A 21,681-nucleotide genomic window follows, 5' to 3' on the forward strand; every position below is an offset into this window, starting at 1 on the left:
AAGGGAGCTTGTTTTGACAGGAAGCTACCATTTATTCAGTGTGCTCTATGCATTGGGCACTGTGCTAAGTGCCGGAGGTAGGTGATCTCAGATATGAGGTCGCAACCTCACAATGGATCAATGGGCTAGGTACTACCTCCATCATTTCATACACAAGGAAGCCAAAGCCTCAGAGGGATTAAGTGATTAGCACAAGGTCACACAAGCCGAAAAGGCTGAGGCAGCCAGGACTCAAACCCAAGTCTGATGACTCCATCCTTTAGCACAGTAAGGGAGAAACACGAGAGAAAAAAGGAGGGCACACACTTTTGCATTTGGGATTTCTATCCAGGGGTTCCTGGCAAGAGATGCCTGAGGGGAACCAGGACAGTGAGGTGGGGCTGTAGGTGACCCACGTGCCTGTTGTCCCTGGGGCCAAAGCAAGATAGAGATGTGACCTCGGGAAACCACTGTTTTTTCGACTCCACAGCTTGCACGACATGTAGGGGTGAGGAGCAAGGAGGTGGCCCCCAGGGGCTGTCCTGGTGAAGCAGGTACAAAAGCAGTGGGAGATTTAGTTGTGCAGCCTGAAGATGGAAGGGACCTCAGAGACTGTCTAGCCCTATCCCCTTTTTTCATTCCTCAGGAGGAAGGCTGAGCCTCCCAAGGCCGCCCGGTGGGTGAAGTCAGGGACTGGCTTGTGGTCCAGGCCTCCTATTGCCCATCCCAGGGCTCCTCTCATGGCACTTCAGACACACTTCTCTGCTTCTGGAGGACAAAGTACTCTCCCAAGAACATAGCCCAGAGAGCCCGGACAGAACCAAGAACAACTGAAGATGAGTTTGGAGAGCAGAATATGATCCAAATTATTCTAAAACACCACTTGGGTTTTTCAGAAAGGAGGTGCCTTTTTTTTTTTTTTTTTTTTTTTATTAGTTTGTGTGCTTGAGAGCAACTCCAACCACCAAGGAAGATGTGCCTTGGGAGGCCTGTCACGACGGAGACAGTCCTCATTTTGAAACTTCTAAATGAATCCCAGTCTTGTCATTGAAAGACTGCTGGGAGAAAGTGAATTGGCACATCATTATGGAAAACAATTAGTCATTATCCTGACAAGCTGAAGATGCTTCCACCCTATGATCCAGAAAGTCTATTCCTCGGAGTAGAACCTAAAAAATCTCTTGGATGTGTGTTCTGGGAGGAACGGATGAGAATGTTCCTGCAGGATTACCAGTGATAGTGAAATAAAAGGACACAGCGCAAATGCCCACCACGTGACAGAGGATGAGTCAATCGTGTGTGTTCACACCATGGGGGATGAGTGAACTGCAGCTTTCCTTTTTTTTTTTTTTTTCCTTTAAGGATTTTGTTTATTTACTCATGAGAGAGACACACAGAGAGAGGCAGAGACACAGGCAGAGGGAGAAGCAGGCCCCCTGCGGGGAGCCCAATGGGGGACTCGATTCCAGGACCCTGGGATCATGACCTGAGCTGAAGACAGACGCTCAACCACTGAGCCACCCGGGAGCCCCTGAACTACAGCTTTAAACGATAATGTGGATAAATCTCAGGAACATAATGGTGAGGGAAAAGACCAAGTCTCTGAAGACTACCTAGAGTATGGTCTTATTTATGGGAAATTAAAGAAATTAGCAGCAGAAGTACTCCGTTGGGGCACAAACCTATACAGTGAAGTTATAAAGAAGAGCAAAGGACCGAGAAGAAGGAAGTTCAGGTAGTGGTATGGGGGGCAGGCAGGGAGGGGCGCAGAAGGCTGAAAGAGCAGCCAATTGATTGCAGCTGGGTGATGGGTATATGGGGGGGGTATGGGGTGTTCTTATTTTACCCTTACACATGTTTCATCATTGTTACTCCGTATTCCAGTACATTTTCAAGATTTAAAGGTGCAGATTTAAGGGGACAATTTAATAAAATACAGGTAAATAAACAAAAAATACAAGTCACTCACTCTCTCACCCCGAGGAGGTAAACACGGGTAACCTTTTGGAGGAGGTTATTCTGGGCTTTCACTTACGCTGTTTGGTCACGCCTCTGGTCTTTACTCATGTGTATGCTCAGGCTGAGACGGAGCTGGGACCCAGCTGCTTCTTCCAGGAGGCAGACCTGGTGATTCTCTTCCCCCGCCCCTGGTGGTGATCTGTGTAGCAGCGGATTTTTGTTTTGGGGGTTGTGATGGAGGAGGTTTCGTTTTATTTATTTATTTATTGAAGATTTTATTTATTTATTCACAAGAGACACGGAGAGAGAGAGGCAGAGGCACAGGCAGAGGGAGAGAAGCAGGCACCCTATAGGGAGACTGATGCAAGGCTTGATCCCAGGACCTCAGGATCACGACCTGTGCCAAAGGCGGATGCTCAGCCATTGAGGCACCCGGGGGGTCCCTGGAGGAGGTTTTAGAATTTTTTTTTTAATTTTCTGAAGCACAGGAGTGGGACAAAAGAAGAGACCCCTGACTGGCCTAAAGAATTGATTTTTGGTCCAGATGGGAGAGGGGATGGGCAGAGTGAATTGAGTGGTGTTAATATATGAGTCGTGATGAGACCTGAATCTCAAGGAGGCTGACTTTGGGGCCAGGACCATGTGAGTTCAGTGCTAAAATTGAGTGGTGGTGTGAGATGGGGCCAGGGAGGTCTGGGGTGGGACAGCCCCTACCAAGCCCGAGAGAGGATCCAGCCTGCCCGGCACCTGCCTGGCCCGTGGTCCTCAGAGGAGAGACGGTCATGCTTTTTCCTGAGGACACGTGAGACACCTGCATTGTCCCCCAGCAACAACAGGGAGGTGATAAGACTTTCAAGTTATGCAGGTGGGAGCATAGGATTTGAATATTAATGATAACGTAACTACATTTACATGCACAGCTGTCCTTAAATGATATTTGATTAAATAATTTTTAATGGTTGCCATAGTATTCTATTGTTTGGATGTAATGTGGTTAATTTATCTGATCCCTTATTGTTGGGAAATGAAATTGTTTCTCTCTACAAGCAACCCTGCAATAAATATTTGTGAACACTCATGACTATTTCCTAAGGAGGCATTCCTGGAAATAGGCTTACTAGCACAATGGGTTTGCAGAATTTTAAGGCTTTTGATACAAATTGCTAAACTGTCCTCCAGGATGAATGTGTGAATTTATACTCCCACAAGCAGTAAATAAAAGTAGCTGCTTCCTCACACTCTTTCCAAGATGAGATATTATTATTTAAACATATATTTTGCAAATTGAAGGCTCAAAAATCATGGTGTCTCATTTTTATTTGCATTTCTTTGGTTTCCAGAGAAGATAAACTTTTTTCATGTTTATTGAACATTTATTTGTTAGACATTATTTGTCCGCATTTTGTCATTTTTTCCCTCCTATCTGGATATTCATAGTTTTCTTTCTTTTTATTTTTTTAAAAGATTTTATTTATTTATCCATGAGAGACACAAAGAGAGAGGCAGAGACATAGGCAGAGGGAGAAGCAAGATCCCTGTGGGGAGTCTGATATGGGGCTCGATCCTGGGACTCTGGGATCACACCCTAAGCCAAAGGCAGACACTCAACCGCTGAGCCACCCAGGCATCCCTCATAGTTTTCTAACACAATTTGAAGCCTTGCTGTACGTTGAGGATGTAATTCTTTCTATCATGTGATTTGCATTCTTTCAGTTTGTCTTTTACATTTTTATATATTTTTTATACTTTTATTTTGAAATAATCTCAAGCTTATAGACAAGTTGCGAGTACAAAGACCTTTTTTTTTTTCTCCCAGACCCATTTGGGTGACTGATGCCCATCATCCCTGGCAACTGTAGTGTGCATTTCCTACAAACAGGGTCGTTCTCCTACATGACTGCGGTATGACCGTCAAACTCAGGAAGCTGACCTTTTACGTGGTACCAGCTGTTCCTGAGACCCAGTCCAACCTTTGCCAGTTGTCCCAACAATGCCGTCTGTAGTGAAAGGATCGAGTTGAGAACCACGTGTTGCACTTGTCATGTCTCTTTATTCTCCTTCAATCTGGAACAGTTCCTTAATCTTTCCTTGACTTTCATGACCTTGACAGTTTTGAAGAGCACAGGCCAGTTTTTTTTTTTTTTTTTGGTTGAATGTCTACTGAAGTGTTCCTTCTGATGTTTCCTCATGATTTGCCCCAGCTTATCCATATTTGGCAGGATAGCAGAAGTGACGCTCAGCTCTTCTCCTTGCATCCCACCAGCTCATGTGTGGTTTGGACTGGTCTCATTACGGAGGGCGAAGCTTTAAACACCTGATTAAGGTAGAGCCCGCCAGATTTTTCCACTGTCAAGTTACCTTACTTCTTTGTAATTAATACCTATTTTGTGGGGAGGTACTTTGAGACTATTTAATGAATACCTTGTCCTCTTCAAACTTTCACTTTCTTCATTTTCATATTTTATCTGTATAAGCTCCTAGATTTCTATTTTATTAGATTCCATTAATATCATTATCTATTTTGATGCTTGATTGGCCCTAGGTTTGGTCAGTAGAAGCTCTTTGAGAGGACTTCTGTATCTTTTTGAGCTTGTCCCCATTATTTTTTTGAACACTTCCTTATTTTTTGACAAATCAAGATGTTCCTCCTCATCTCTGGAATCAGCCACTTCTCCAAGGATCCCTGGTTCCTTTTAGTGAAGAATAGCAGTTAGAAACCAAAATCTGAGTACTAGGTGTGCTCATTGCTCTTGAGGTGTCACTGCTTCCACCCTCTTTGCAGACACACACATATATACATGCATTCACATGTTTACAACTCTATTCATTCTCTATATATCTAGTTATGTTGAAGGCATATATATGTTTATAAAACTCTGAGTTTTTAATGCTTATTCTAATCATATACCATGCGATATACTCTAGCTTTCTTTCTTTCCATTTGGATAACCATCTTCTATGGCAGTGAAAAACCTGGCTCCCACACCATCATCCATAATATATTTAGTTGTTTGATTAATAACTTGTATATTGTCAACCCATCATCACTGCCAGTGTCCTAGGGACACCCTCCAGGATGAGAAGGATGTGTCCTTCTCATCTTATTCAGGCTCCAAGACCCCATTCTGGGTATCTCTTCTCTCTGCCGAGGTTCTGATACCCTGTTCTGGGCTGTCCCCCGCCCCCCACATGGGCTCCTGCACTCACATATATGCCCTTTCAGTGCACATGGGCTCTGATACCCATACTAGGCCACTTTCTGCCCACATGTATGCTCCCTTTGCCCTGTTCAGGCTCTGACACCCATGTTGCTCCCATCCCAGCCCTGCCTGTCTTGACGGGCCCCACCTAATGGTTTTTGGCCCAGAGTAGACTGGAAGGGAAGGGAAGAATGTATATGGTGTATTTCGATGTAGAGACAGTTTACGTTTTAAAGAAAGTGATTCTATCAGATATTTTTGTATGTTTCCTCAATTTAGGGTTATACTTAGGCCTTACCCAGTCATTGTAGCCTGAGTTCCCTCCAAAGCAGAACCTGTGACAAGGGCTTGTATACAGTTTATTGTGGTGAATGATCCTAGGGAAGAGAAGCAGGGGCTGGGAAGAGTGAAAGAGGGAGGGAGGGGAAGCCACTACAAGAAAAATAGGGTTTAGTCCTGCTGGGGGCCTTATCAGGAGCTGTGCTCAGTGTGCCTCAGAGTCATCTCCCTGACAGATGGAAGAGAGAGATATTCACCCTCCAGCTTTATCTCCTAAGGCTCGGGGTTGTCCTAGGGAGTGTTAAATCCTTGTAGTTTGGCATTTGTGTTCACACCAGAATGGCTGAGTGGGCTACTGCAGATGTGCTATAGAGCTGTGCCAGAGAAGTCAGGAGGAGAGACAGACAGAGAGACAGAGGTGGTGTAACTGGGGCAACAGGTTGGCAGAGCACACCTAGGGCAGTGATTTCTACAGCCATAGCTGGGAGGCCGTATGAAGGGGCATGAAGGTGTCGCATATACAACCTGAAGGTAATACCAATGTTAATCTGCATTTTCTATTAACACATTTTTTTTATTTTAATATTTGACCTACCAGAATTTTATTTTGAAGTATAGTTTTTAAAAAAAGATTATTTATTTGAGAGGGAGAAAGAGCACAAGCAGGGAGAGGAGCTGGGAGAGCACAAGCAGACCCTGTGCTGAGCATGGAGCCCAACGTGGGGCTCAATCTCATGACCCTGAGGTCATGACGTGAGCTGAAATCAAGAGTCAGACACTTAACCAACTGAGCCACCCAGGCACTCACTCCTTAAGTGTAGTGTGAGGTAGGGATAGAGTTTAAATTTGTTCCCTGGTGGGTTGGGTAGTTATCCCCAAACCATGGTTCACTGAATCTATATTTTTTCCACAACCATATGAAATTATATCTTCAAAGTATATTAACATTTCAATATTGAGTCTGATTTAATCCTCTGCCTGCCAACTTCTTTGCTGGTACCATACTGCTTTAATTATTGCAGATTTAGAATGCATTTTAATATCTGCAAAGCAAATATCCTTTTAGTGAAGTTCTTTTTTTAGAGATGTATCAATGACTGGTAGTAGTTTATTTTTCTAGAGGAACTTTTGAATCATCACATTTTAAAATTCCCTTTCACCTTCCCCTGGGTGGGAGAGCTCTGTGCTTGTATATTCTTCAGTTAGGCGGCAAACCCTTGTTTCACAGATGGCCAGAAGATGTAAAAGCAAAGAGTATAAAGATGCAGATGGTGTATTCTCACTCACTATGCTGCCTGCCTGTTAATTTTACCTTCACAGCAGTCCCATGACTTTAGAAAGGGGTGACCATTCCGTAAACCACAAGTACAAGGCTCAGAAAGGTTTTGGCTAAGGTCACACCATGAGTACTAGAACATAACAAAAGCACAGTTTTGTATTCAGAAGGCTCACTAGAAAGAGCATCAGTCCAGGAATCAGGATGGAAGTCCTTGCCTCTTCTTCTTCTTCTTCTTCTTTTTTTTTTTTTTTTGAGATTTTATTTATTTATTTATGGGACACACACAGAGAGAGGCAGAGACACAGGCAGAGGGAGAAGCAGGCTCCCTATGGGGAGCCCAATGCAAGACTCGATCCCAGGACCCTGGGATCACAACCCGATCTGAAGGCAGATGCTCAACTACTAAGACACCCAGTTGCCCCAGAAGTCTTTGCTTCTAATGGGAAATCTTTGGTCCTGGTATGTTTCCATTAAAGCATAATTTTCACTGAGTCCAGAAAGATCTGCCTAGGAGTGAAATGTATGAGATTATTAGAACAGAAAATAGTGGAGCATCTTCTATGAGGGTCTTTAAATAGAGAGACTGGTTCTAAAGACCGTGTCCCTGACACACACAGCCAGTGCCCCCCTCCCCACTCTTTTAGTCTCCTCTATGGGAGAGAGACTTGGGCTCTGCTGGGCTCTGCTGATGGTGGATGCTCCCTTAGCGGCCACTGCTGGCCTCTGTCATGTTGCCTGCCACTGGCCTGCCTGGGCCTCAGCCCCTTGTGGTCTCCTTAGCCTACTTCCTCTTAGGTTTGTGGCTGGTTCTCTGGTCATCCCTGAGTCAACTTTTCTGTCCTCCCTATCCAGACCCTCCCCAGCTGGGCCAACTCAGCTCTGCAGAAGCATCCCAGGAACAGAGAGATAAAACAAGGAAAGAAATGAGTTTCTTTGGTGAAGTTGCTTCTGGCCCTCAGACACTGCTCTTTTTGGTAAATTTTAACTATTCTAAAGAAACAGGATGCTACTTGTTTCTTGGTGGTGAGAAGGCGTAACCGAATACCTCCTCTGCACCAGGCATTCTAGAGGGCACCATATTTCATCTCCCCAGCAATCCTATAGGAAGCGATACTTATGTCCATGGTACAGATAAGGAAACGGAGTCCGCAGGACTTTCGAAACTTTGAAACATGCGGCATGTTAACTGCGAAGCCAGGGCTACAATCCAAGTCTGTCCTAACTCCAGGTTCAAGTCCATGAATGTGAGGCTGGCGTCCTACTGCGTGCCAGGCATCGAGTTTTGGCTCTGCAGCTGAGTGGATCAGCTGTGGACAATTTTTTTTTTTGGTAGGTCTTTATTTTTCTTAGAGCCGTTCTTCATTTTAAGCACATCGTGTGTTGACTTTTGGAGTCTGAGCCACTGATCTGGGCATATTTGGAAAAGCTGTAGAACAGCGATGTACAAAGACCGCATGAGATGAAGTCCTATCTGCTGGGCCAGTCAAGCCTCTTGTGTTTGCTTTCATTTTCCTTTGGCTCGGGAAGGGATGGTTTGGTTCTGCAAACGAAGGCTGAGGACGTCTGCCAGCTTGCTAACTGCCTTGCCCCCTGTCAGATGTGTCAGACTCACAGAACATTGCTCCCCAGCTGCAGGTCCGGGGTTCCTGCGAGTGCCTGAACAGAAAACCACTCGTTTCCCTTCGCAAGAGAGGTGCCCAAAGCAGAGATTTCAATATATTCCAATTTAGCCAAGGGAAGCCAGAACATGGATGCTGTTGCCAAGGAAACCACCTCCTTCCTCCCCGTGTGCTGCACATACGTGGATCACTTCATCTCTCCGCTCTCCAAGGTAATATCATAGCCCTGTGCTTGGGGAAGGGTTTTTAAAAAGGCATATAAAACCTCTTAGCATCGAGAAGATTCATTAAATGATCTCACTCCAGAGAAGCTTAAATTATTCTTTTTAGACCCTTTTATGCCGAGGATGGGGAAATGGCTGAGTCAGTGCTATCTCTTGTAGCCTAGCTTGGTGTCTTGGTGAAAACAGTTTTCAGGAATAAACAAATCAGGGTTTGGAAGCGTAGACAGGGAGAGGGTGTGTGTAATAATAAGGAGGCCATCGTGTCACGGTCATGTCACTGGCTAATCCCTCCGAGTAGATCTGCTGAGACCACCTTGATCCACGGGCCTCCTGGGTGCGAGGCCACGTTTCACAGGGCAGCCTTCAAAGCGCAGACAAGAGAGGGTCTCTGTTGCAAGGCCACCTGTCAGAGGCCCCTTGTCGGGAAACTGCTTGGGGATTTCTGCTGCCCAGTCTGGTCCTGGGCCACATCTGGGGCCATTTCGGTCCTCATTCCAGTGTCCGGTCTCAGTCGGCCTCCCGCTCCCCCTGGCCACTGCCATCCCCTTCTTTCCCCAACCTGCCCTGATTCTGTGTGTTCAAGTCAGCAGGGATCACTGCCCCCCGTGGCTCACAACAGAGAAGGCAATGGGGTCTCTGTTCTTGCAAATCCTCCGAGAGCTCTGCCCCTGGAGGCTGAGAAACACCCACTTCTTCTCTTTGCCCATTCATTCCCTAAATGTTTACTGAGCACCTCCTATGCACCATTCTCTAAGCCAAAACCTGGGGTCATAAGCCAAGCAGGACAGACACACGTCTGCCCACTTGAAGCCAACTGGGTGACATTAAACAATTAATGACACAACTGAATTATTTAAGTACAGCCAGTATCCTGATTTAGCCCGGATCTCCCACCCCAGGTCTGAGGCTGGACTCGCAGCTCAGCCTAACCCGTTTTGGCTTCCATGGGTATGGACATCCATTGTGTTCCCCCCATGGCCACACACAGGGCAGGTGGCCATCAGCCCCACAGCTTCCTTCCTGGACAGGCCACAGCTTTCCTGGTGTACCTGCATTGTGGCTGGTCATGATGGGAGCACAGTTAGAGGCCAATAACAACCCCATGATGTCACAAAAGTTCTAGGGCTCTGTCGTCTTCTGAAGCCCCAGTCCCTGCCTGAATGGCATCTGGGATGGCAAACAAAGGCCTTCTCCGACTCCACCCTCTGCTCTCTTTCCAGGTGGGACTGACCGAGCTGCATTGCCCAGCCTCCCTCCATCCCAGCCCCCTCCTCTGACAGCTTATTCAATACCAGGCAGTCCTCCAGGCTCAGGGACGCCGACTTTAGAGCCAGACACCTGGGCTTTGAATCCGCCCCCCCCCCCCGCCCCCCCGCTGTGACTTTGGACAAGTTCCTTACCCTCTCTGTGCACCTGGGGTTTCTTTTTCTGCAAAGCAGAGATAATGGCGATATCTGTCTCCTCTGGTTATCATGAGGATTAAATGAGCTCATAGATGTGGCGTTCTTGATTCACAGTAAGCGCTATTTACATTTTGTTACTCATATTGTCGGTAACTAGTTTCCCTGCAGGTTGGCCTGGCAATGCAGAAACTTCCGGCTCTGCCCCTTGTGGCCACGTGCTTGTCTCCACAGGGCTCAGCCAGGCCTGAAGTGCCACAGGTCTTTCCATGGTGCCCCTTGGGAGGGCCGGCTGCTGAGGCTAATGGGTGCTCTGCTTGGGCCTTTTTTTTTTTTTTTTAAAGATTTCACCTATTTATTCATGAGAGAGAGAGACAGAGAGAGAGAGAGAGAGAGAGAGAGAGAGGCAGAGACACAGGCAGAGGGAAAAGCAGGCTCCATGCAGGGAGCCCGATGTGGGACTCGATCCTGGGGTCCTGAGGTCACGACCTAGGCTGAAGGCGGCGCTAAACCACTGAGCCACCCAGGGATCCCCACTGCTTGGGCATTTGGAGGGCTTCCGTGTGTAGGAGGAAGATGACAGTGACGGTGGAAGCAGAGGGTTGTCATGGAAATGCACCTGTTTGGGTTATGGCAACCTGGGCACCCTGGGCTGGCCCTGGGTCTCTGCCTCACCGCTGGTTTGGGGGGATGACGGACAGAGACAGCCATCCTTTGTCCCTGCTCTTGTGCTACAGCTGCCTCTCTGTCCCGTGTGAAGCGCAGCCTGGGCTTCTCCTGTATCCCAGGGCCCTGTGAACATCTCATGCGGTGATGGGGTCTGAATAGCGTTGGTAGCGACTATTGCCTGGATGGCTTCCTGTGTGTCTGACGGGGTCGAGGGGGACTGATGGGTCTCAGACACCCCCTTCGAGACCTGGCTAGGAGGCTTTTGTGCGTCATCTCATTCAACCCTCCAGTAATGCTCAGGAGGATGGAGCGTCCTGATCTTAGCAGTGAGGAAGCTGCGGTGTAGCCATGGATCCCCTGCTCTGAGCCTCTCCTAGGAGGTGGCAGTCCTAGAGTTTGTGGCCATGGGTCTGTCTGCCTTTGAAGCTCACAAGGGCCGTGTCCCTGCATATGTAGGTACTCCTGGCCCTTGGGGAGACTCCATAGCATCTAGGAATCAGCAATACGGGCTCCCCACCTGGGTGACCAGAGTCAGCAGAGGCTCTTTGCCAGCTCAGTGGCAACTTCACTGCCGTTGTTGGGGGAGTAGGGGGGTGAGGGGGTTGGGGAGGGGTGGGGGTTGCCTGCTGGGGCCTGCCAGCTGCCCTGGGGCCAGAGGGTCCTGCTGTCCCTGTGCCCAGGAGGCACCTCCTGGGGGGGCGGGCAATGACTTGTGTCAGGGCTCTCAGACCTGCACTGGCAGTTCTTTCAGCTCTTGTCTTTTCCTCCCTTGTCCACCTGCTAAGCTCGCTTTCACACACAAAGCCTCCCCCTGCACCCCCGTTTCCCTCCTCAGTCCCTTGCCCTGCTTTTGTACTTTATGGTGTGGGACTCTGATGAGGAAACTCATTAGAGTTATTATTCCGTGCACAGAAATATGTCTTTCATCTCATTCATATTTCATGTTCCTCCCACTTGATCTTTTGACGCTTTTTAATTCCTGATATTACACCACACACACACACACACACACACACACACACAGCTCTGGTCGGGGATCGTTCTTTCTATAGAGTTGTCATTCTTGCTCTCCGTGTGAGGAGTGCTCCCTGTTGTAGGTTTATTAACTTCTATAAAGGATCTCAGTGTGTCGGGATGGACGCTGCCTGGTGCTGATGCAGGGGAGGTGACACTGTGATGGGAGGTGTGAGGACCGCGGGCAGAGGGCTGCACTGCCCCTCTTGCCCCGGTCACCGTCCTCCCTGGAGGCCCAGCGTCCGTCTGTGGAAGGGGCAGATCGTACCCAAGGCCTCGTCCAACTCCCACGTTTGGGTCTAATTGGGGCTCTTGGGGCACAATAAGCAGGTGGTTTAAACTCTAACTTAAGATAAAAGGAATATTTGGGGAGGAGTCAGGGCCGCCCACGGTGTCACAGAAACCAGCTCTGAGCGGGGCCGAGCAGGGCAGGGCCCCTGCGCCCCCGGACCAGCGAGCCGGGACACCCCCCGCTACCCCCGGACCATTGCTTTTAGGCTCCGCGACGTGAGTGGGGAGACCCTGGAACCCCGGGCCCGGTTCCCAGCTCCGCGCGAGGTCCAGGCTGCAGGGATTGGCTCAGTGCGGGTCACGTGCCCGCGGAGGAGGCGGGGCGTCTTGATTGACGTGGGACTACGAGGGCGTTCATCCAATGAGGGCGAGGCGCTCCCCGAGGGAGGCGGGGGCTGCAGAAGGCGGGCCCTGGGTCCTGCGTTGGGGGATCCCCGGACCCGGGGGCACCCTGCAGGCCTGGCGGGGCGGGGGGCGTCGTGGGGGAGGCGGCGCGACCGCTGGGCAAAGAGAGGAAGAAGCAGGTTTTTCTGGCTCTGAATCTTCAACCAAGAGACCTGGTTGTGGGCCTCAGAGGTTGTCCCCTGCTTGCAGGGCTGGCAAAGACCAGCCGGGAACTATTTTTGACTTTCCAGGCCATGTGGCTTCTGCCACAACTGCTCAGCTTCGCCCCGATGCCTTGAAAGCAGCGGTGGCCCATATGTAAATGAAATCAAGCTTTACTCCCGAAAACCAGCAGCAGGGCTGGATGGGGCCTTTGGGTCACAGGGTGCTGCTGGCTCCTGTGCCAGTTGATTGCTCTCATGTCCTAGGACAGAAGGTCCCCCATAGCAGTCCACGCGCTCTGACTGGTTCTTCCACTTGCCTCTGCTTCCGAATACCCCAAGGAGCCTACGGAGAACACAGATGCTTGGGACCCAGCCCAGACTTCCAAATCAGAATGTGCAGGGATGGCCTGGGGTCTGGGCCCTAGGTGATTCTGACCTGGGCCTGTTGTGACCTGGTCCAAGATGCAGTCAAGGAGACAAGACCCTCCAACATGAAGTGGCCCAAGGAAGCAACAGGTGAGAGAGGGCAGGCTTGGGAGCTGCGGGGAGGGAGGCGATCCCCAGGGCTACGGGAGAGTGTGTATGCAGGGCAGGCTTCCTGGAGGAGGGCCCACGGTGCCCTGAAGGGCAGTCTTAGCTGCCACAGTACTGATGTGACATTTTCTACCTGTCAGTCTTGGCTCCTAACTAGCCAAGAGAGGAGGTGATGAAAAGTCCAGGTGAACAGCTTTCTGTTTTCATCCTTCCGAAGGGGGCCACACCCATGCCTCAGCCTCATTCCTCTCACTTCCCTCTGAGCCTGTCCTTCCCCTTGCAAATGTGTCCTGCTCCCTTCCAGCCCCACTTTCCCACAATGCCCCTTTCTCCTGTGTCCCAAGTGACACCCACCTGTGCATCCTTCTAGTACTGACCATGTTCTGGCAAACTCAGCCCCTTCTTGCTATAATTTTTAGTAAAACCAAGAACCCTGGAGGTGGTTCTCTCCCATCTCTTCCTCTCCATGTTTTTTTCTTGAAAAGACACCCTAAAACCTTTTGGGGTCTGTTCTGGTGTGGCAGCGGGGAGGGTGCACTCTATAGGTGCTAGCAGAGCAGTTTTAGCCATAAGGATGAGATGGTGCTAATGCTCCTAGGATGCCTGGACCTAGAGGCCTCTGGTTCTCACTGCTCTGGCCTTGGACCCAGACGGGGAGCTTTGCCTATCACGGTAGTAGGCATCTGTGGTCTGCCCGATATTCATCTCCTCTTTCTGGCACTAGAACATCCTTTTCTCTGGGAATCCACTCTCTCCCCACTCTGAATCCATGTGGATTGTGTACGATGTCTCCAAAGTGGGGATATGACCCAGGCCTGGCAAATCAGTGCATCACATTCCCCCGGCACAGTAATTGGCCCAGAGATGGGTGGGTCAATGGGCAAAGTTAGTTCAATGTTGGCACTTGTGTGGGGTAGTGAAGAGAACTCTTGTTCTGGATTTGAGGTTGTGATGCTATCAACCTGGAGCTTTTGGAGTCCCACAAGTAGGGAGAGTGTGCTTGAGCATGACTACAGCACAGAGGGGAGTACAGCAGGGCGATAGACCAGAGAAAGAACCAGAGAGCCAAAAAGAGAGCAAACACTGGTCCAGAGGGTGTGGTTCCAGTCCCGGGATCCAGCTGGACCTGAAGCCAGAAGACCTACTTGTAAGTCTTTTTTTCTGCTATAGGAGTCTCACATTCTCTTTTTGGATTAAACCAATTCAATTTGAGCTGACATGTAGCATCTTGATTGATAGTTTCCTTGATAGTGGCAGGGGGGTCCCTTAGCAGGAATGCCTGAGCTGCAGGCAGACTATACCCAGGCCCCTCTGAGCCCCTCCTTGTCTTAAAAGAAGAGCTCAGATTAGTGCTCACCAGACAGGTACAAAATAGTTCATCACAACAGGGTTAAGCATAGGCCTTTTGTGTTCTGGTCCATTCCTGTCCCTGCCTCTCTTGCAGTAGCGAGCATGGTCTTCAGTAAATGTGTTGATTGTCTGGCTGGTTGACGGGTAGCATGGCTCTCCTCCACTCTCCAGTCACCCGAACATTCTCATGCCATCCCAGTCTCCTTAGTATCATTCCACCTACCCACTCTCCAAGCTAGAGGCTTTGCCTCCTTGCTCTCCTTAATATGGGGTGCCTATGAAGGAGAGCAAGGAGACAAAGCCCCCATTGTTACTTTTCCATCCTCACTCCCACTTGCTTGGCATAGACCTCAGCCTTTTGCAGGAGGAAGCCACATGGCCCTGGATCTGACACCTCATTTCAGTGGCCTCAGTTTCCTTGCCTGTGCGTGGGCATGAGGCAGTACCCTAAAAATATGAAGTGCCCCCAAGGATTTGAGTGTGAAGGGAAATCACTAGTCCCCTGGGCACTCAACAACAACAATGACCCATAAAATGGAGCAGAACAAAGGCACAAAGCCACCTTCAAGAGTGAGGAGGTCAAGATAGCTCAGAAATCACTGGCTGAATGTACATGAAGTCTGAGCACATCAGAACGCAGTCTCGTCAGCCCTTAATAGGAACAGAGGACATCGGGTGGCCCAGAGGCGCACACTGGCAGGGGCTCTGAATGACTGGCCCAGGCCTCTGTCTGTCATGAAGGAGGACATGTCACAGCCTGGTAGCCTGATGCCCCCAGCTCCCCAGCTCTAGTGCTTGGGCTTCCTGTGTTGCCAGTCACAGCAGGACTGTCTGCGATGAATATGCTGGCATTTGGGTTTTGCTCATCAAGCTTGTGAGCTGTGAGTCAGCATCCTGGAGCCTGTCTAAGTCTGAGTACCGATGACTCGGCGTTCTGGTTTGTAGGACGGGGTCAGGCCCTGGCCCTGGGCTCTTGAGGTTGGGAGGGTATTGGTGTAACTGGTGGGCCTACCCCAGAGATTCTGATTGATGAGATTGGGGTGGGGGCAGGCCCTCCCGTTAAATAACACCTCAGCAGGCACTGAGCACAAGCAAGGGGAGACCCACTGCTGGGACACAATGACTGCACCACCAAGCCGCCTGTCGGCCTCCTTTCCTGCCTCTGTTGAACCTCTACACTGGGTGCTGCTGATTGGCTTCAGGGCTCACTTGAGTAATTTGCACAGAGCCCATTTTAATTCCCCTGAGACCCCCTGCAGGCTTTGATGGCACTGAACATGAGACAGCAGACACTCTCGAGAAGGAAAAATGGCCTCTTTATTTGGAAGTTCTGAACACAAAGGAAAAAGATGTGCCAGCAATTATAATTCCTCTGAAGCTTCCACCTCTGGACTCAGAGTTGGGTCTTGTCTCATCTGGGCTTTGCTCTCCCCGGGTGAGCCTGATTCAGTGTAGATGTGTAATCATGACCCTCCGTATGGCAGGGTTTGGCTGAGATGACCCCCCCGCCCTTTGCAGTGAGTGGGCTTTTTAGGACTAGGGGGGTTGTGAGCTGTCTCCCAAAGCATTTCTGAGCAACGAGGGCTGAGCACAGAAGCAGCAGCCCCCCATTCCTGTGCTCCAGAGGGGTGGGCGAGTCTTCCCCTGGTCCCTGTCCAAGGCTGCAGTCAGGAGTGGTCATCCTCATCTGGCTGCTCTGAGGAGCCACTCAGAGAAGTGCTTGGCTTCTACTCACTGCTGGCTGTATTACTTTATGTGACTTAGAAGAGCAATAAGTATGGTGACTGTAGAGAGCAGGACATTTTTCTGGCCAGGCTCTGTTGACCTGGACAAAATCATCACAGCTCTGTGATACATTTTGAGCCAAAGCACATTCACCATCGGAACAGTGGACATCATTAGCATGACCTCATTTCCCTTGCTTGTTCCCTCAACAAATCTCTGCTATCACCTCCACCTCAGTCTCTCTGTACTCGACCTCGGGTCCTGCTTTGCAGAGAAAACAGAACACGTCAGATGGGAATGCCAGTCTCCTGCCACCACACTTCCAAATATAAAGACACCGTCCGCCATCCTGTCCTCTTCCCCAGGCTCTATTGGAGCAAGGCTAATGCTACCACTTGCTGCCTTCATAAGGACCTCTCCTTGCTCTATCTTCATGCCCCCCCACCTTGACTAAAGAGTCCCATCAGCATTGAGTTAAGTTTCTATCTTCATCTTTAAATGGAGTTCTTTCCTTCCACTTCCTCTGCCCCTCCTCCCACTCAGTTCCTGTCTTAATCATGCTCACTTCTGTTGAAAGCTGGGCCTGTTGAGAGGATGGTCTGCACCCTCCCTCCCTCCGTCCTCACCTCTCACCTACCCCATAGTCCATTTCAAGAGAGCCTCTGTTCCCATATTCTTCCCAGAGTGCTCTGGACAAAGTCACCCATGGCCTCCATGTCATCAGATCTGAGGGACACTTCTCATCCCTTACCTTACACTTGCAGAAACATTTGACACACTCATCGTCTCCCTCCTGCAAAACCTCTTCCCTTAATTTTTGGGACACTGAATTATCCTATTTTCTTCCTCTTTCTCCTCTTCCTTCTCCATCTCCTTTGCCTCACCTCTGTGATTTCCAGACTTCAGGGCACCTAGGAATCGGTAGGGGGGAGGGGTTGTTAAAAGGCAGATCAGATTCTCAGGCCCACACACCAGACTTTTTGATTTGTGGTTTTCCTGCAGCCCCAGGAATCTGCATTTACCAGTCTTCATGGGCATCTAATAATGCACATGGTTTTCGAGCACGTTTTGTGAAATCTTGCCATAACCATCAGCGGTCCTTGGCTTGGGCCTTTTCACTCCTCACCATTCACATTTCTTTTAAAATCTCATCTGGTTCAAGGCATCAGCTGTCACCTAGAGGCCACTCTCTCCACCCCAGTCCTTGCTTTTGAGCTTCAGAACCACATACTCGTCTACCTACAAGACAGCTCCACGAAGCTGTGCCAGAGACACTTGAAGTGTTCAGAGCAGAACCTCTCATCTTCTCCCAGCTTGCCTGTCCCCATGTTCCCCTTCCCTGTCACTGGCACCATTAACCACCCACTTATCCAAATGAGAAGCTTTGACTCCCCCCCCCCACCTTTTCTTGCTGCTGCCAATCAAAGACCCAAGCAATTTCTAAGTTCTATATTTTCTTAACTCCTAAATGGGTCTCAAATTCTCCAGTTGCTCTTCGTTCCCACTGCCACTGTGCTGTCCAGGGCTCCATGATTTTTTTTTCCAGATGAGCCCCTACGTGGGTTCTCTGCGGCCAAGCTTGCTTTCTCCCATCAGGTTTCCGCACAGTCACCCAGGAGCCTCTTCAGAGCTTCCGTCTAACCTTACCATTCCCCTACATTCAGGCCTGTTGTCCTCTTGCTTCTGCTTGAACAAAATCTTAGGCCAGCACACAAAGCCCTTCGTTGCTCCTCTCCTGTCTCTAGATACTCACTCATCAGCAAGATCAAGTAGCCACTTCTCAAGCCTGGCTCAGTCCCAGAAAATTTGAAAGATCATGACAAATGTTAGTAAGTTTCTGTGCTGGAGATAAAATACAAAGGGTCAGATTGTCAAACCAAGCTCCTAGGAATCAGAGGTCTTACCTAAGTATTAAGCTTTACTAATCATTGCGAGGATACAAATAATTGTGAGACACAGGTAAAGCATGAGGTCTAGAACCACCAATACTGCTCCCCAGGGCCTTTCTTGCCACATTAGGAAGTGCTCTGCCTTGGGTTTGTCAAAAGAGGTCTCTATGTGATACGTGCAAGGCATCTCTTGCTAAAAAGGGAGCTATTTGGCCATGACATATCTCCATTTTATTCTCTGATAGTTACCTGGCTTACACAACATTTCCCAGGGAGTCGTGCCCCATAAATCCACAGGGTCCAGGTTTGTTTACCATAAGTAGTCCTAGACAGATAGGGTTCATCGTGCTAAAAGCATTCCATAGATAAGAACTCTTCTGCTGGCCTGAATCATCAGTGTGTTGCCAGGGTCTCTGTCACTAGCGTGATTATGCGGGGATTTGACCGGGTCATCGTTCTTTCTTCTGCAGTCAAGGTGGCGGTGGCCTGCTCTGACTCCTGTTTTCCTACACAGTCCTGCTCAGCCCACCTCCGGCCTGTTGGTGTTTCCCAGAGCTCCGTCCTTGGCCTCCGTGCTTCTTCTACACGTGTGCCCCAGAGGATCTCTTTCTCCAAGCCTGTGGCTTCTGGTCTCTAAACATAAAAGTCTCCTGTGTCCATAGCTCACACCCTTGGGTTTCAGACCCACATAGTCCGCTGCCCCCCAGATTGATATTGCCCCCTCAATGTGCTCCAGGTCCTCAAACTACGTGCCTGTCACTGACTTCTTCTTTGCCCCTTCAGATCTGTTCCTCTGCTGGCTTGCCTCTCAGGACAATGGCACCCACACCCACTCGGTTGCCCAGAAACGGAATCATTCTGGTCCTCTTACTTGCTGGCCCTTTGACTTAGGGTAAGTCCGAGGGATTAGATGCTCCGAGCCTCAGTATGTGCACGTGTAAAGTGGCGATCAGAACAATATGTGTTTCCCAGATTGTTGTAGGATTAAGTGAAATGTTGCAGCTAGTGCTTGTCCCAGCGGCTAGCACACAGTAAGTGCTCAGTAATTATCAGCAAGGGTGCTTGGTCCCGGCTGCCTGCCATTCCCTGTGGTGACTCATTGCCGTGTGCTACGATGTGTACAGATGTAGTCCTTCCTGCCCCTTCATCACTGTCTCTTCAGTGCCCCCCGCCCCTGCCTCCTTGGGAACTGGCCTCCTGGATGGCTGCTTCGTCTCCCATCTACAGACAACTCTTCTCCTCAGTCACACATCTGATTAGGTCACTGCCTTGGAAGGCTCTGTGCTGCTCTTGGGATAAATTCAGGCTCTTTAAAATCACTTAGGAGGCTTGACGAGCTCTGGCCACTTCCTGCCTCCAGCAGCTCCCTAGCCCAAATGCTAACCAGTTGGCACCCTGAACTTTAAGTTCCACCTGTCAGGATCTGGTCCATGCCCTCCTCATGGCCTGGAAGACACTCTGCCTTTCCTCACCTCCACCTGAGGAACCCTCGGGCCCTCTGCTGTGCTCTTGCAGTGCTCTGCATGCCCCCCATCACAGCGCTCTCCAGCCGTGAGGTCACTGGTGGGTTCTACATTGGGCCCCCTCGTGGGGCTGTGAGCCCAGGAGTTGGGGCCATGGCTGGTTCATGCTCTTATGTGTCTAGAACAGTGCCAAGTAGAGTAGGTTCCCGATAGCAAATGAATGCAGTTGTTACATGGGGGGTCGTGGGAAGGGGCTGGTGAGGAGGGAGGAAGGAGCCCCTGAGGCTGGGGCTTCTGGCTTGAAAGTTGTTGAGACAGGCCACTGTAAGGGAGCTCCGCTTGTACTGGAGTTGTACTAATGAGCTCTTTGGATCAGGAGGGCCTGGTAAATGTGGCAGCTGACCCTGGAGATCAGGTCCCCCACCTCCTGCTTTTATTTATTTGAGAGAGAGAGAGAGAGAGAGAGAGAGAGCACCCGAGTAGGGGAGAGGCAGAGGCAGAGGGAGAAGCAGGCTCCCCACTAAGCAGGGAACCCGACTTGGGGCTTGATTCCAGGACCCCAGGATCATGACCTGAGCCAAAGGCAGACACCTAACCGACTGAGCCGCCCAGGAGCCCCTGGAGACGAGGTCCCATGATCCAAGACTTGGCAATTAGCCCAGGAAAGCAAGCCCCCAGGGCCTGCCGCCTCCACTGCCCTCCGAGTGAGTCTCTGCAGGGCTGGGGCCCAGCGCGTCATCTGCCCCTGGCAGTGGTGGAGGAGTTGGTGGGTTCTCACCAGGCTTCTTTCCTTCAAGGTTGTGTTGTGCCCTTCACGAGAGGCCTCCTCTAGATCCGCTAGTCCTGCAGCAAACTAGCGCTGAACCCCACAAGGCCGGTCCATTTTGTTCCTGTTTCATGCCTCTGGGGAAGGACAGTTGGGGCTGGGGATGGGGTGGGTATTATTCCCGGTTGTTTCTGCCACCACTCAGAAATCGCAGTGAGGGAGCTTTGGTGCTCACTAGGGAACAGTGGGAATGAAAATCACCTCTCCCCCCCAAAAAAAGAAAAAAGAAAAAAAAAAGAAAGAAAACCACCTCTGCCTGTCCCAAATTTGACCTTGGCCACTGTCCCCTAATGAAGGATGACTTCTGACCGTGACTACAGTTCATTTGTCTCCGTATGGAAGAGTCCTGGGGAAGGAGGGTGCAGGAGAAGGTAGGGTCAGGCCTCATGCCCAGGCTGAGGCACCTTGCTCCCCCAAGCTGCACGTGGTGTGAGGACACCCCCTCCATCTTTGGAAGGGCTCCCTGTCACCCTTCCATCCCGTGTTGTGCAAATTCCATTGTCTCCTCCATCTCCTGACTCTGACTGTAGGTGGCTTTCATCTCTACCCATTTTCTGCTGGCTCTGCAGAGGGCAGGTGAGGCCCTGCTCTGAGGAGGGCTGAGGTGGGGAGCACCAGGGAGAGGGGAGTGGGGAGGAGCAGGGAGGCTCTCATTCTGGGCTGGGGCTGATTACTTCTAACCCGGCAGCAATCAAGCGCGCCTCACCACTGTCAGAATTAATTCCCTTCTCAAGCTCCCCTTCAGGTAGGTGAGAAATGCCTGTGCCTCCTATTAACATGAGCGTGACCCCGTTCCTTGTGAGATGAAGACCCTGGTCTGATTATGCGTGGGGAGGATCCCCACCTGCCTGCCCTGGGCGGCATGACAACAGCTCACTTGGCTTAACTGGCAAATGAACGGTCCCACGTCTGTCTTTTCTCTGTAATGCAAAGATAAGCCCACATTTGTCCTGGCGGGGTACAGGGTCGGGGAGAAGTTCTAGTCAAGTACGTGCCCAGCAGTGTTGGCAGTGAAGGGGGAGGCTGTGCATAGGAACAGCCGGGAGAGTGCTGGGCGGCCTGGGGCCAGCCTGCTGCTTGCTCGCCTTTGGGACAGAGTCCCTTCCTTCTGTGTGAGGAGACGGCTGCCCCATTCCATCTAGAAGGGCTTTTGAGTCTGATGCTTGCTGATTCCAGGCTGTCACTGAGCATGAGCTTAGAACCTCATAAAAACTGGACTCCACCTGGATGTCCGTCGACAGATAACTGGATCAAGAAGATGTGGTATATATATGTCTACCCCACGTACGTGCGTGCACACACACACGTAGTATGTATACATGGGCACACACGATGGGATATTACTCAGCTATAAAAAAGAATGAAACCTTGCCACTTGCAATGACATGGATGGAACTAGAGGGTCTAATGCTGAGTCAAGTAAGTCGTTCAGA

The 21,681-nt window shown here is 50.1% G+C and overlaps 1 protein-coding gene and 1 long non-coding RNA gene across 3 annotated transcripts in view; both read left to right on the top strand.

Moving 5' to 3' along the window:
- RPS24 (ribosomal protein S24) overlaps window positions 1-21,681 on the top strand; it is a 402,261-nt gene that overhangs the window by 172,859 nt on the left and 207,721 nt on the right. The gene's annotated exons all lie outside the window — the stretch shown is intronic.
- Window positions 12,404-20,225, top strand: LOC144312426 (uncharacterized). Its single transcript, XR_013377893.1, has 3 exons — window positions 12,404-12,977; window positions 18,743-18,851; window positions 19,978-20,225. It is a non-coding gene; the product is annotated as an uncharacterized LOC144312426 (long non-coding RNA).

This window comes from Canis aureus, chromosome 4, assembly GCF_053574225.1.
Source record: "Canis aureus isolate CA01 chromosome 4, VMU_Caureus_v.1.0, whole genome shotgun sequence".
Lineage (NCBI taxonomy): Eukaryota > Metazoa > Chordata > Mammalia > Carnivora > Canidae > Canis > Canis aureus.